General features: G+C 45.1%; 1 protein-coding gene across 11 annotated transcripts in view; it reads left to right on the top strand.

The window, feature by feature from the left end:
• The first annotated feature begins 1471 nt into the window (after positions 1–1471).
• The window catches only part of LOC115083942, a 44206-nt gene continuing 32985 nt past the window's right edge, over positions 1472–12692 (top strand). For 5 of the 11 annotated variants that reach the window (XM_029588090.1, XM_029588088.1, XM_029588085.1 and 2 more), the window contains exon 1: positions 1478–1761. The gene's annotated coding sequence lies outside the window, so the exon portion shown is untranslated. Of the gene's footprint in view, positions 1762–1980; positions 2189–12692 lie in introns of those variants that run through there. The other 6 variants (XM_029588091.1, XM_029588093.1, XM_029588092.1 and 3 more) reach the window with 4 other exon arrangements.

The following is a 12692-nucleotide window of genomic DNA, read 5'->3' as shown; positions in this document are numbered from 1 at the left end:
TATTCCTACTTATTGTTATCTTTCGTTTACTTGAATTTGTTACTCTAGTTTTTCCCTTTGTTAAACTGTAAACCGATCCGATATGGTAATTTACTATGAAGGTCGGTATAAAAAACTGTTAAATAAATAAATGTTCTTTTTCTTAATAAAAGGATATTGGTGTACTATGTGCTTGGCATTTGGTTACTGTTAACCATTCAGACTTTTTTTTTCTCTGCATTTTGTTAAACAACTGATATGCTTGACAGTCTGAGACTCTTCCTGCAGTCCTGGGATTCTTCTTGAAGTGACCCATGGGACGTGTCAAGCTTTTCACTCACTCTCCCACTCAGGCGATAAATAACTCTAGATCCCCACAGGCTGTAATACTTTCCAGCATTGTGAGCCCTTCCGGCTGAGGCATGGCCTCACTTCAGCTTATCACCTTAGGTTTTCTCCCAGGAAGTTCTGTGTTTGCCTCCCCAGATCCAAATCCCACAAGCAGGATAGTATCCCAGCACTGGTCACTGAGCTGACTGAAAGTTTATTGACCACAGGAAACCACTGAATTTGACCTGGTTGGCAGGGCAATAGAGATTTGATTCTATACAGAAACACAGATGTTATTATTTGAGATGTGCCCTTGTAAAGGGATCTGACCATGGCCTTGGCTGGTGATCCTATACAGGCACCTGAACACATCTCTGGGTACTGATCTTGTACAGTGGCACAAGCACGCCCCAGGTTAGTGCTTCTGCACAGGTATCTGAACAAACCCCTGGCTAATGGTTTAGCAGAACTGTAAACTATAATCATGTAAAAGTGACCTACATACACCCTTGACTAGTAATTCTGTAAGACCTGAGCATGCCCCTGGCCAGTGATCCTATTTAGGCACATGAGCACACCAGTAACTAGTAATCCTGTATAAGTGACTTGAGCACCCCCCTGGCTAGTGACTCTCTTCTACATATACTTGAACACGACCCTGCTTAGAGGTTTAGTTGAGCAGCAAACTGTAATTATGTAGGGAAGAAAAAAAAACCTTGAACATGCCTCTGGCTAGCGATGCAGTACTAGGACTCGAGCGTGCGCTATGCCGAAGAGGCAGCGCCTTGCCAGGCCTGCTTGAAATGCATTGCCAAAGCTAGCGAAGAAGCAGATGAAACGATTTCCAGGGAGGGGTCCCGGTCAGTGCTCGTGACCTTCACAAGGCAGGACATGGGGCGGGAGGCCTCCTCCCCCTCCCAGAAAGAGAGAGAGAGAGAAAGAGAAAGAGAGAGAGAGAAGCAATTTGCAGATTTCAATCAGAAGCCAGTCACCGGCCTCAGCATTGCAAGGGTTAAGGCAGCGGCAGGAATGTGCACATTAGGCTTTTCAAGAAAAAAAAGGGGGGAAAAAAAAAGAGAGAGGGAGCGAGAAATGCAAAGCTCAGAGCCTGGCCCGCTGGAGGGAGTCATGCATTATTCAAGGCCTGCAGCCCACGTGGGGCTCCGCTGCCCGATTAACTCGTTAGCAGCCAGCTGCCAACCCCCTGGCAATGCGCTCCCAATGCCGTACCAGCCCGGGCCGGGAACAGGCCAGCAATGAGTTAAGAACGCGCTGCCATCGCTGCCCCTCCCCCCTCCTCCTCGCGGCTTTCGCTCTCCCAGTCTGGCGTTTTACCGCAGTCACCAGCCCCAGCCTTCCCGAACCGGGCCAGGATCCAGGCAAGGGTGGCGCCTGGGCTCCTGCCTCCCTTCCTCACCCATTCCTGGGCGAGGGGGGAGCTGCTCCGTGCAGGTATGGGGGGGGGTGTTTCTTTACTTATGGGAGTGAGCTGGAGCCAGTGCTCACAGTTCTTTATTTTTGGCTGATCAGATCGTTTGCATTCCCCCTGGTTGGGTGGAGGAGGAGAAAGAGGATAGTGGGGGGAATGACTATAGGTGTAGGTGTTTCTCCTCTCCCCCCGCCCAAATGTGTGCATAAGAGCTGCCCGGGGCGCCCATCCCCCACTGGAAATCTTCTCCCACCCCCTCTTTAAAACTTGGCGTCCGGCTCCTGTAACGCAACCAGCCACAAGCAGCTGTCCTGGGTAACTTTTAGTTTGTCCACTAGTGGCTGCTCCTGCAATGGAAGGGAGGTTGCAGTCCCCTGCTGTATGGAGTTGGAAAATTCTGCTCATCCTCCAGGGCTAGCAGCCCTCCTTCTCCTTCTCTTTTACACCGAGGTTTGAACTGGTTTTCTCCTTCCGGGCCTTGATTGCTTTCTTGCTTGCTTTTCTTTTTCCCCCTGCCCCTTCATTTCTGTAAGTGTTTGCACGTCACTTCCTGATGGCTTTCCGATACATCTCCAGAATAATAGCGGACTGTCAATCTCTCCCCCCCCTCCTCGTCCTGCCTTTGATGTTTGCTCTTACCTTTTTCACCCCTTGGAACGGCGGTCAAGGGAAAACCCCACCTAAGCACTTCTTGCTGCAAGCCACCTAAATTTCTGTTTGGTTTTTTTTTTTTCTGTTTGGTTTCTTTAATCGTTCACTTCCATAAAGTATAAAGTGAACGAATAGCAGATCCCTGTTCCTGCACCGTCTGTAAACTGATTTTTTTTTTTTTTTTTTTGCCGCTGGAGACCCTGAAACAGTTACTGTACTGAACGGGTTAAAAATAAACCATAATCTTTCTTCTCCTCTCAGAAGCTGTAAAAAAAACAAAAAACTATCCAAATGCAGCAGGGAGATTTTTAGGACCCATACTTTTAAGAATATTGGGCGGGGGCAGGGGAAGTAAGGGTCTTGGGGGCAGAAACACCTTTTGTATTACAGGGAGGGCCCCAGGGTGAAGTACTACTGTGCGATATCATTTCAGTAGTGGCCACTCTCCCCAAAACACCTTCCTGTATTTTCTTCCAATTTTGGTATACCCTGGATATTATTTCTTAAGGATTTTATTTACAGTGCTCCTGGCTCTGCTTCTGGAGAGCGCTTTAAGTTAAGGTGATGTGAGGGAACGGCTGGAGTCCTGAGTGCAGGTACTCCAAGTTTGCTTATCTTGAGCACTGTTGATAAGCGGTGATGGCCCCGCCATCTGTTCATTCTGCATACGTTGTGGCTGAATTTTTATTATTTTTCCCCTCCCATTTTTAAAGCTAGTGCTAGTTAGGGTTGCCAACTTTTCCACAGACCAGGACTTGACACTTGAGGGCTGGGGTGGGGGAATGGTACCCCCTCATTTGCATAAATGTTAGATCCTGCCAGTGAACTGCCTATACAGTGTATCTATGTATCTGCAGAAGCACTGGGAGCTGAGGGCTGTGCTGTGCACCACCTCCTCTCCTTATGCTGTCCAATCACAGCATGGGAAAGGAGGCAGAGATACAGCACAGCTCTTCTCCCATAGGCTCCGATCTGCCTTTCTCTTCCTCTAAAAGGCTGCGGGGGGATCCACCTGCAAAACCGGACATTTAGTGTCCAGTCGGTACTTCTGACTGGACACTATACAGAATGCCTGAAAACCTGGCTGTCCGGTCCAAAACGGACAGCCATGGCAACCCTAGTGCTAGTCATTGTAGTGAGAGCCATCAGTAGGGCAGGGGGGGGGACCAGAGCTCCCTTTGAAGCCCAGTATGCATGCACCTTGTATCCCCAACTGTGGGTGTCACGCCGGGGGGGGGGGCAAATTCCTGGGTACCTGCCATTTACCCAGGAGGAGCTGCCACTATTACGGGCCTGGGACCAGCTATCATCTCGTGGACCAGTTTCACTTTCCACTCTTGAGTTCTCCATCTTAGATGCCTTGATAAGCATTTCATCGATGTAGCCCTCATTCTCTAGGATGCTTCTCAGTCTCCCCATCTTTTCTTTTGAGTTCTGTCACCTCTTTCCTGAGGGAGTGGATCTGCAGGCATCGTTCATACTCTGTCCACTCTGATGCAGATCTTAATGTCACCTGAATGAAACAGTTCCCCCTAACTCTTTTGCAAATTTCGCTGATAAAGATATTGAACAGAATTGGCCCCTGGATCAGTCCCTGAGGCACTTCAGTAATCGTCGTTCTGTCCTCAAAGTGGATTCCATTTATCAACTAGTCTCTAATCTAGTCCACATTCAGGCTGCTCATTTCATTTATATGTGGGACAGTATCAAAAGCTTTGCTGAAATCCAAGTAAACCACATCCCGGTGCATGCCCTTGATCAAATTCTCTAGTCAGTCATAACAATTAGATTTTTTTGATGCAATCTCTCTCCCTTTGGTAAAAACCAGACTGCCTTGGATCCTAGATCCTTCACTATTTTTCCTTCAGTTAGCGTCTCTATTAAATTTTCACACCACTGTAGCTTCAACTGCCATTTGTTACCACGTTTATGAAGAGAAATAACATTTGTCTTTCTCTAGTCCTGCAAAACCACTTTTGTCTCCAAACAGCTATTGGACAAGTTCCTCAGCAGGCCTTGCCAGAACCTTCCTGAGCTCCCTTAATATCCTGGAATCCATTCCATCCAGCCCCATACCGTTGTGTCATTGCCAGCTGGAGCTTCTTCAAGAATGGTGGTCAGGACTTTCTTACAACAGCCAAAAAATCCCAAGAATAACCCAAGACAAACTCTCTTAAATTGTATTACTTGTGCTATCTTGGGCCTTTTTTTTTTTTTTTTTTTTTTTGCTGCTATGGCATACAGAATCTCATTTCTATACAGTTCAAATGTGCAGATTTCAGATAAGAGTGCAACATTTCTAAGAGGCTAAAATATCAACTCAGATTGCTTTTAAACATGTGGGGGTAGATGAGTGGAGCAGGTGGCCTTTATCTGTTTCTTCTACAGCAGTGTCAGCATTCAAAAGCAAGGTTTCTCAGTATATTTTTCTCATGGTAATATCTACCTGAAATCATTTGTAGGATGGGCTGTGACCTTTTGGGTTACCTGTTACATATATATTTTTTTTGTTGTTGATTGCAAGCTGCTGTTTAGGATTCTTTTGCTCTCCTTTCACTTTGCAGCTCAGCGCCATACTGTTGAAAGGCATCCTGGCTGAAGATAATTTTCCTTCTCTTTGATGATGCAGTTGAGCTAGAGGGAATATTGTTTTGTAGCTTATGAAACTAATTATTCATAGAAGGTGGAGCTTTGCTGCCTCCCTCTCCCAAAACTCCGCCCAGTTTTCTCCATCTTTTTTTTTTTTTTCCCCCTCCTAATTTTATTTGCACTTTTCCTTTCACAGCTGCGGGGGCTGCCTGCTGTCTCTTTTCCTTCTTCTTTTCTGGGCCAGCCACGTACGGTACCTCTTCACTTTACTTGAACGCTTCTACACTTCCAGCGTCAGCACCTATCCCTCTCTTCAGCTTCTTGGCTTGGGACAAAAAAAAAAAATCCGCATTGGAATTCTCTTTCTCAGCACTGGGAAACTGAATTGTCGGAGTGTTTCTCACCGGTTAATGATAGTTTCGGGTCCTTCGTCCACTGTGGTTGGGGGGAAAGATCTGTTGCGGGTATTAGTGGATGCTTTCTTGCCCATCTGACGGTCCAGCACTCCTCCTTGATTGAGTAATTCCTTTCCTTGGGGGATTAGCACGCCCTCTGAGTGTTGCATGCTTGGAGCCTTAAACTGACCAGGTCAGGGCTGCTGATGGGGAAAGAGTTTCTCTGAGAAAAGGGTGGGTCCTGCCTGCGCTGGGCGTGGACCTGGGTTGCCACTAACGTAAAGTTCTGGTCGTCTGCTGTTGGGGAGACTTGTCGGGTTGGTAGCTCGGGCAGTACATACCTTGCTGAGGATGGTGCCTCAATGCTGGTTTATTTATAGATAAGATGATAACATAAACATTGCTTATGATGTATTTGCAAGTGTACATTAACAGGTAACTTCAGCCAAAGTTGCAAACACTCACAGGCAGGGGAAAGCTTAAATCCAGTCCAGGTCCAGTTTCCAGGGTAATTCCTCTTCTGGGACAGTCACAGGGGATAGCTGAGACAAGACTTCGTCTTGTAAGGTTAAAGCAAATTTCAATACATTCGTATCGCAGGACACCTGTATACAGGGCCGGCGGAACCACCAGGCGAGCTAGGCCTGTGCCTAGGGCGCCGAGACTTAGGGGGCGCCACGGCAGGCAGCAGAATTTTGAAAGGGCAAAAAGTGCCCTTTCAAAATCCTGCCAGCTTTCGACTCGCCTAGATGGAGACCAAGCGTTGAGATTTAGGGGGCGCCGCGGCAGGCAGCCAGCTCCCGACTCGCCCTGCCGCCCCGCCAGTGTCACCCTCCCGACACCCCCCTAGTGGTCCAACGGAGGGCCCGGGAGCGATCTGCCGCTCCCGGGGCCTCCGCTGCCACTAAGCAAAATGGCGCCGGTGACCTTTAGCCCCTACCATGTGACAGGGGCTGAAGGCCACTGGCGCCATTTTGCTTAGTGGCAGCCGAGGCCCCGGGAGCGGCAGATCGCTCCCGGGCCCTCCGCTGGACCATCGGGGGGGGGGCGTCGGGAGGGTGGCACTGGGGAGGAGGCAGGGAGAGTCGGGGGCTGGCTGCTTGCCCCGGCGCCCCTTAAGTCTCGGCGGCTGGTCTCCGGCTGCACCGATCTTCCTTTCTTCGGCCACGTGATCAGCTAGACCGGCTGCGCCGATCTTCTTTCTGTGTGTCTGTGTGTGTGTATGTGATGTATATGTAAGAAAGGAATGGAGCTTCTGTGTGTGTGTGTATGTGATGTGTATGTGAGAGAGGAATCTGCCAGTTTAAAAAAATGAAGTGTGATAATACATATACCTCAACTTTTGTGCTGATTTTGTTGAAAAGTTGGATGAAAAATGAAATTACTAAATTTTAAGAATCCCTCTGCTGGAAAATAAAATTTAACAAAGTGGGTAGAGACAAATACTAAAGTAAAAAAAAAAAAAATTAAAGTATTTAAAATGTTCATCTCAGCAAAATCACAAATTTAAGATACTGATGCCAGGTGGGTTTTGTTGGTTTTTTTAAGCATAAAGACTAGAATAGTTCTAATCTGAAACAGTTTTGCTTTTTTTTTTTTTTAAGCCTTTAGAAAATGTATATTTTTAAATGACTAAGACTGGAGTCTTCCCATTTAAAAGGGAAGCTGACTAAGGATGTCTTTCTGTTCCATATCTCCCACATGAATAATCATAGGACTGATAGTTTGAAGAAACACACTTGCTTTATTGCCTGAAAGCATAAAACAAGAGAAGGTGTAGGTGGCTGTCCCTTGGGAGGACAGAACCTGAAGGAAGGGTGTCATTTCGCCTTCTGATAGGAATGTGGTTTTCTTATTTAATGGTTGGGAGCATCACTTTCACTTTTAGTAAAAGTGAAAAATGCTGTAAGTCTGAAAGCAAGGTGCTTCTGTGAGTGTACTGTGTATGTGAGACAGGGAGAGTGCTTCTGTATGTGTGTGGTGTATATGTGAGTCAGGGAGGGTGCTTGTGTGTGTCAGTGTGTGTGTGCGAGAGAGATGGAGCATGTTTTTGGCTGGCTTGTAGCTGTGAGAGAGGGCATGTGTGTGATTGAGCCTGTTTGTAAGTGAGATAGAACGTGTGTGATTGAGAGCTTGTGTGTAAGTGAAATAGAGAGAGCATGTGTGTGATTGAAAGCCTGTGTGTTAGTAAGAGAGAGCGAGAGCATTGTGTGATTGAGAGAGACTGGCCAGAGAGGTGACTGGTATGTGTGTGTGTGTGTGTGTGTGAGAGAGAGAAAGACTGGTTGGGGAGATGAGTGATGTGTGAGAGACAGAAACTGGTCCTGAGGGTGTGACTTTTGTGTGTGTGTGTGTGTGTGTGTGTGTGTGTGTGTGTGAGTGAGAGAGAGAGAAGAGACTGGTTGTGGTCCCTAAGGAAGAGGATTGTGAGGACAGTTTCAGCAGCTACTGCTGCTTCCTGTATGGCCTGCAAGGGAAAGGAGTAGGAGAACTGCTGGAGTGGGTAAGTAAAGGTGGCTTTTTAAGTTCATTTTTCTTGATTGACTACCATTTTAATTATTGGGTAGTATGTGATGTGTCTGCTATTTGAAATATTTTATTGGTGTTTGGTAAAGCTTTCAAAATTTGCATTAATCTTTAATTATTGGATATTCTATTCATCAGCTGTTTTGAAATTCTTATTTGTATGGTTTTATAATTATGATTAATGATTTATATATCTTTATATTATTGATTTGTTTCACAAGGAATGGTGAATTTTTTGTTTTTCCATTGTTACATTGTATAGAGTCTGGCGTGATGCGTTTTATAGTTCAATTTTTGTCTGCACATTTCTGTTTATACTTTATGTGGCTTTATTCTGTATTTGATGAGAGGTCTGTCTCTGCTCTGTATGTGTGACCATGATGAGAGATTCTGCTTGCATATAGTGTCTGTATAGGGATCATTAGCAATCGGGTTTGTTTTGTTTCCTCAGTAGGTGGTGTATTGGTATTCTAGGACCCAATGTAATATTTACCCTTGCTTTTTCAAAGGTAGGGTTATTGTTGTTTGAGTCCTTGGTGTTATTACTGTTATGTTATGATGGGATTGCAGTATAGATTTTGAGTGTCTTTTTTTGCGGGGTTTTGTGTTAGTTCACAATGTGCCTGGCAGTGGAAGATGTTTGTGCTGCTGTTACTGTGAGGTGACATCAGAATTTGAAAATATCTTTTAGTATGATGAGCTGTAAGGGAAACATCCAAGCTCCATTGTTTGGGGGAATTTCAGTGGATGCACAGTTACAGAACTGGAGGTGCAGGATTTATATTGACATTCTGTTCCTTCCTATATATTCCTGACTTCACTCTCATAGCCATATAGAATTAGTTGAATGAGGCTATCAAATAATTTTATAGTGTGAAACTGGCCAGCTTTTTAAAATTACCCAGAAGAGCCTTTGGACTTTTTTATTAACACTTTTTTTAAATAACCAATTTGAAAGCACGATCCATGCTATAGAGGTGGGTGTGATGAAGAAATGTCATTTTGGCTCCCCCCCCCCCCCCAAATTCTTCTGTCTAGAGACACCACAGATTTTCTGTGACCTTAAGCATTAGTACAAGAAGGATTAAGGGGGGATGCTGGGGAGGCACACACATGCATTGGCCCCTGGGTGCCGGAGACCCTTGGTACGCCACTGGGTGCGAGTCATATGGGGCTGCAAGCGGTGGCAAAGAGGAGTGGAGATTTGGCGGGCCGCAAGCAGTGCCCAACCTGCTTGTGACTGGAAAACCACACAGTCAGCGGGCGTGATCGAGAATGAGGTAGGAATCGGGGCCGAGACCGGGGGGGGGGGGGGGGGGCGGCGCAAGGGAGAAGGCTCGCCTAGGGCGCCTAATCCCCTTGCACCGGCCCTGCCTGTATACACAAAGATCACACACCGTCTCTTAGCCTCCGAGTCATCTAAATAACAGGGATTCCTTCCTGGTGTCCTAACAATTTTTGAATCCCCCGATGATCAATCTGGAGCCCCGGGGTGGGGGACATACACCAAGCTATCAGTAATCTGAGGCTGGATTCCTCAAAGCCATTCTTTGGCTTTACACACAACACACTGGCCCCAAACTGAGCAGACCACAGTTCAAAGGCTACTGTGGCACTGTTTGTCCCAGCATTTGTCCAGTCCCATCCCAGTACTACAGGGTGGGTAGCCCTGCAGCCACGTCATCCATCATGGTGCACTGGTGCGCAACAAACTCAGTCTGAGCCTGAGGGTACGCCCTTGTGTCCCCCCTAGACATGGAACAGAACCCTTCAAAAAGAGGTTTCCCAAGTTTCAGATGGGATCTCATCTTAATACTATGGAGAAAATGACATAATTGTTGGTAAGATAAAAATTCATATTGAGGAATTTGATAAGTGCGTTGTAGATTATCATATGAAGTCGATGAACCCATCTCCTATAAATAGTCTAAATGCACAACTCTCTAAGCTTTCCAAATTTTAAATGATTGAAGAGGAATGCAAGAAAGAAAGGAAATGTTATGAAATAGGTGTGTGGAATAGAAATACTCCCTAAACCCCACTAGTTTAGTTTTCCATATATTTAGGGGTACATTTTAAAAAACGGCACGTGTGTACTTTTGTAAGATACGTGCATATCTTATAAAATCCGGGGTCGGCACCCGCAAGGGGGTGCACATTTGTGCAACTTGTGCGTGCCGAGCCCTATGCGCGCTGCCTGTTCCCTCCGAGGCCGCTCTGAAATCGGAGTGGCCTCGGAGGGAACTTTCCATCCACTTCCCCTCCCTTCCCCTACCTAACCCACCCCCTGGCCCTATCTAAACCCCCCCATCTTTATCGCACAAGTCACACCTGCTCGCGCGTGCCAATGGCCCACTGCCGCGCCATCACCCGACCCGGGGGCTGGTCCGGAGGCCTCTGTCACACCCCCCCCGGAACGCCCCCGGGCCGGCACCATGCCTCCCGGAACGCCCCGAACATCACGCCGCCCCCGACACGCCCCCCTAGCAAAGCCCCGGGACTTTTTTTTTAAGGGTTACGCGCTTAACTTAAGCCCGTAACCCTTTTAAAACCCGGCCCTTAAAGTATTACGAGTGGTGGATGCCATTCCAGAGCACTTGCGCCAGGTTTGCCTTGACTGTCAAATGGTAGCTGATAAGTGCATATTATTCATCCAAGACTGTTCCATGGTGACCCACTGTTTAATAATATGAGTGTTATGCCAATCTATCACCAGGCATAGTTGAGCAGCAGCATAGTACCACAAAAGATTTGGTACTCCGAGATCCCTTTATTATAATACTTACCTGCTAACCCGGGGATGTCGTCTCTCCCGAATGAAACTAAAAAGTTTTCTTTGCCAGAGTTTTAACATATTTATTCAATATTGAAATAGGCAAAATTTGGAACAAATAGAGCAGTCTTGGTAAGGCATTCATCTTTACAGCTGCTATTCTCCCCAACCAGAAAAGAAACAGATGATTCCACTTTTCCAAACCATGGCAAATATTGTCAAGCAGAGGATGATAATTTAGAGCAAATAAATCTTTCGGATGTTTGCTTAGGGAATATACCCAGACACTTAAGTTTACTAGATGTCCATTCAAATGGGTGTTGTGAACATAAAGAAAACTCCATAACCTGACTACAGGAATTATTGAGAATTTAAAGACTTTTCCCAGATGGTCTTGAAACCTGATACTTTACTAAAATCTTTTAATTCTTTTTCTATAGTTGTCAAAGAGGTATGTGGATCAGTAAGAGTGACATGATATCGTTGGCAAAAAGAGAAAGTTTAAACATTTGTGAACCCAGCTGAAAACCAGATATGGAGGAATTATTTCAACTTCTAATAGCTATGGGTTCAAGAAAAAGTGCAAATAATGGGGATAAGGGGCAACCCTGACTAGTACCTCTTTCTACTGGGAAGAAGTGTGAATAACCCCCATTTATTTTAACACGAGCTCTAGGGCGATCATAAAGTGTATGAAGCCATGAATGAAAAGACTCACTGAACCCCATTTTCTTTAAGGTAGAAAACCTTCAATATGTGGTTTGGAGAGTAATTTTCTTTAATTTATTAGCTAACAGCTTTCCTGCTTTCTCATCTCCTTCAAAAGTATGGGATAATTTAGATGTTTCAAGTCTTTTAAGCTCTTCACCGGCATATGAAAGCATAGTAGGTGTTTTTCTAGAACCATCTGATTGATGTTTCTGAGCTAGAAACTGAATTTTATGTTGTAAAGCTTGGCTGTCTCTTTCCTTCCTTTTTGTCTGATAGGAAAACCTTGATACCAAGAGAATGCATACATAAGCCTTTAGACAATCCCACAAACTATTGGAGAGGGATCTCCAATATCATTCCTAGCCAAGAAATCTTGAATATTAGAGAGAACAGCATTGTAATTGTCATATAGTAGCAAAGAGTCATTCAGTCTCCAGAATTTTTTCCCCCTATCTTAGTTTTCAAAGGTGATATCCAGCCACACTGGAGCATGGTCAGACCAAACTATAGTTTCTGTGTCTGCTTTAGTCATCATTTTAAGAATAGACCTGTTCACTAATAGATAATCAATTCTCGATTGAGAATCGTGAGAATGGGATCAAAAAGTATAAGAGCGAGAGGTAGGATAAAACAGCCTCCAGACTCAGTGCAAATCTGGCATAAGGTTTTTTAACCTTCTCCTGTGATATTGAGACTCTGAAGAGGAACCCAAAGAAGTATCTAGGGTAGGGGATTTAGCCAGATTGAAATCTCCTCCAAGTATTAAGGACCCAAAACATGAGGTAAGCAAAAAATATACCTGGTCCCTGTTAGGAGTATATATATTAACCAGAGTATATGGGGAACCATTAACTAAGATCTGCATTAACGAGTATCTACCCATCAGATCTTTGACACAAAGTTTACAATCAAAAATAAAATCTCTGGAGAACATTATACTAACACCTATGTATTTAGCATTTTTACAGCAGGGGGGTGAAAAAATGGTGGGAGTATTTTGAAGAACGAAGCAGGTACTCATACCTGCTTTTAAGGTGAGTCTCCTGTGCAAATATATCCGCCCTAAGGTTTTCCATTTCTCTAAAGAACAAATTTCTCTTAAATGGGGAGTTGAGCCCCTTGATATTAATAGATGTTATTAAAAAATAAACCATTGTTAATTATAGTAATTAGGAAGGATATCTAATACAATTCCTGAGATATCGCCTAAAAACCAAACAAAATAAGAGAAAATCACCACTGACCCGTAATAGAAGAACCCAAACCAAAATTCACATCCTCAGCTAGCGAAAGAAAGAGATATTGGACA

This window comes from Rhinatrema bivittatum, chromosome 2 (assembly GCF_901001135.1).
Source record: "Rhinatrema bivittatum chromosome 2, aRhiBiv1.1, whole genome shotgun sequence".
Lineage (NCBI taxonomy): Eukaryota > Metazoa > Chordata > Amphibia > Gymnophiona > Rhinatrematidae > Rhinatrema > Rhinatrema bivittatum.
The sequence above is the reverse complement of the archived record's forward strand: the minus strand, read 5'-3'. Positions and strand labels throughout refer to the sequence as shown.